The sequence below is a fragment of the Anneissia japonica genome, unplaced genomic scaffold, assembly GCF_011630105.1.
Source record: "Anneissia japonica isolate Jap-2015-1 unplaced genomic scaffold, ASM1163010v1 scaffold288117_len521816_cov214, whole genome shotgun sequence".
Lineage (NCBI taxonomy): Eukaryota > Metazoa > Echinodermata > Crinoidea > Comatulida > Comatulidae > Anneissia > Anneissia japonica.
Genome location: NW_022685717.1, coordinates 43414 through 46966, shown reverse-complemented (window position 1 = coordinate 46966; position 3553 = coordinate 43414).

Here is a 3553-nt window from a genome sequence, read left to right as displayed (position 1 = left end):
TATGTTACCAGAAATTTGTTTTCATTTAATTATGTGTATAATGCATGTTATAGAAGATTTACTGTTAATTATGGAGCATTTGTCTTGTCTTGTGATACTGCACCCAACATCATTTAAGATAGTAAGGAAATTGTGATCTAAAAACCGTATACAGTGATATTAAGGGCTTAGCGGGGAATTTTTGTATGTATTAATTTTTTGGGGAGGATATAAATCTAGCAGTAGTAGAAGGAAACGTATTATGATCTGCACTATCAATTTAGATATGAAATTTCTAATACTTATATATCCTTTTGCTACGCCCCTTTCTTTTATATATGCTAGAGAAATTTAAAATTTGCATTTTTCGTTTGTTAAAAAGTCTGTTATTTTGCGTTTAAATTCTCTGTAAAGTTCGGCATGGTGGCGCTGTTTTCATAGCGAGGAGAGAAAACGTCTCCTGATTTTAGAAGCTAGCTTGCTAGCTAGGTTTTACAGACAATTTTAACACATTATCGTTCACATTATTTTGTTTAGGCAGTGTGTCAAGGTCTTCATGTTCGTTGATTTTGCTATTGCTGTTTTTTGTATAACAATCGGTAACTAAGTATTCATTTAATTTAATAAAGTTACATAACTTCCAACAATTTTAGGGAAAAAAGACCCATTGATTGTGAAGTATTGCCAATTATTTTATTATTACAGTGGGCCATTATTAGATTGTAGTAAGTGGTAATAACAATCGTAATTGAAACTTTTTTTTATTTGTTTGTTAAAATAGTGTCACGTTTTTCGTTTGTAGTTTGTAGTTTACTACGTATTGTATTGTAGCATACTGTACATCACTCAGTTTTTCACTTGTTATGAATATCTAGTCTACTTAAATAACACTATAAACGGTGCAAGGTAGCTACTTGCCCTATAGGTACAAGAACCATATTGAAATGGATCGTCATTAAATTGTCTCAGCACTAATTGTAAAATACGACTGAAAATGATTTCATTGTTTCTGTTATACATTTCTTCGGAAAATAGAAGGCCGAATTGAGAGCAGCCGTCGCAGACGACCTGGGCAACTTAAATTAGACCAAAACAAATTTGAATAGAAAAAAAATGCACTTAATTTTGAAGTTTCTTAAGTGTATTATCTTTGAAAAAAAGCTAATTAAAAAAAAATTAAGGCCAATAGCTGTCATAAAATAGGCCTATTCAATAAATGTTTTATTACGATCTTCATGTTGGGATGACAGTTTCCAAAAGGCCGCTTTTCATAGACAAGTATTATGCCATTTTTATAAAGCAATTTTATAACCATTTGTTATCTAAAAAATGCCTATTTTGATACAAAACATTGTAAAAACAATTTGTAACTAGGAACACATGATCGTTTGGAGCACGATTGATAACGGGCATGACCGTGACGAAGGTTAAATCACTATTAGCAAACACCGAAATCGACACTACTGATTAGCATTATGAATATAAAACCTCTGTTCATAATTACATAACCCAAAATTAGCTGGTACCCATTATATTTCATCCCTGCAATCAATCAATGGAAGAATATATAAGTGTCAAGTATTATTTTCTTATATTTTATAGGCCCAAAATTTGTAGTTTTGATTTGTGGTTGCAGTGGTTTTATTCAATTTAAGGGAACAACAATTTTTGCCAATCATATCCAACTTTAGTAGAAATTTAAGTGAATGCAGAAGAATAAATTGATCAGGCCTATATATCAAGTTTAAAACTATATCAAGGTTACGAATTACACGGGTAGAGGAGAGGCCAACCACCAGGTTGTTTTTTCGATAAGTTCTTCTATCGGCAAACGAAAGATGGCGCTCTATCAGGTGCACATACTCCTGTCTCTTATACACATCTAGATGTGTATAAGAGACAGGTTCTACAGACTGTAGGAAAACTTATTGACACGTATTTTACTTTGTTACTTTGAACAAAATCATCAGAATGAGCTAGATAATATCTTAGACGACCGCTTAAATGGGGGAGGGGCTGATGTGAGGTTCGAAGGTGAAAAGCCGGAGGGTCAAGAATAAGTTATACTTGTAACTTATTAAGAAAAACAGAAGAGATTCTAGTAGTAGTGAAGTCTTGCACAGTCTTAGCTTAGATAACTTTGATAAGTGCCTGTTTCAAAGTGAAGCTATCACTATGTTGTTCAAAATAGGCCTTTTTCACAAATCTGTAGACATCTTGAAGTGATGACAAACATGGCGAATCAGCGGTGCGTAACCAACAGAAATTAGATAAGCCTTTGGGCGGATTTTTTGACATCATGTTATTTAAAAAATCATAACTCTAAAATGGGGCGTTGTATCCAAAAAAAATTTCCAGCAAAATGTTCTTAAAAGACTAGTCTACACCACTATATGATTGAAAAAAATTTTTTTGACCTCTGAAATCAAGATTGAAATATAAAAGCCTATCTCAGTGTATTAAAATAGGTATATGCATTACAGTGTTCTACCGATTCGTGAAAAAGGCCTATTAGTATTACCAATAATTTGGCACCAGCTTACCTAAATTGTAGATTCAATATTAAAGAAAGTTCTTCTAACACCCGATCTGAAAACCAACTTCTTAGACCTAGAACAGGTTTATTAAAAACGTAGTCTCTAATACAGAGGTGCCAAATTATGGAACGAACTAATTGATGACCTCAAAACTTCAATTACTCTTTCTAACTTTAAATATAAATTAAAAGACAATTAAATATTTTTATAGTAATGCCAAAATTTAATTAAGCTATATTTTGTTTTTGAAAGGCTATATACAGTAGCCTAATAAACAACTCAATCTTTTATCTTAGATTAGCACATTTTTACAATAAGTTTTAAGTTTTGTTTCCTAATTTGGTTTTAGTTTTCTTTTATTTTCTGTAATTAATATTATTCTTTGTTTAAAATTAGTTAAGTTTGGTTATTATGTCTATTATGGCATTGATGAAAAACAACATTGAGGTGATCAATTGTTTACCGTGGTTAAATAAAGTTTTATTATTATATTATTATTATAATATAAATAGGCCTATTGATGTGCTAGCCAGCTGGCAAAATTAATTGTACACGTGGTATGAGATGATTTTTAACTACTTAGCGTAATTTTTGTCTTCAAAAATTTCCAGTGGGGACAAGAGCTTTTCTTGGGAGGTGGAGTGCATGTGCACCTAGCCCACGAACCTCATGACAATAAGTCAAACAAAGTTGGTGCTTTTTCATTAACTAAAAACATAGTAAACATTATTTATTTTGAGTTATAGAGAAAAATAAATTAGGCCCTAGAATTTATGGAAGAAACTATCTTAGTCATCAAGGTTGTTGTTGATCTCTTTACGCATGCATATGTAATTAAGTCATACTAGTTTCTAGTTATATTTACTTGCCTGATTTTGATGGGTGATTCCCAAGATTTCCATCCATCCCGGCACCTGGTGGCTGATCAATCTCATCTAAAGGACATTCGACGTAATATAGAATACCCTTCATCAAGTTTGGCCAATCAGAGGAGAAAGAAATTTATATAAACTTTCTCTGATCCTTTTAATCTTAGG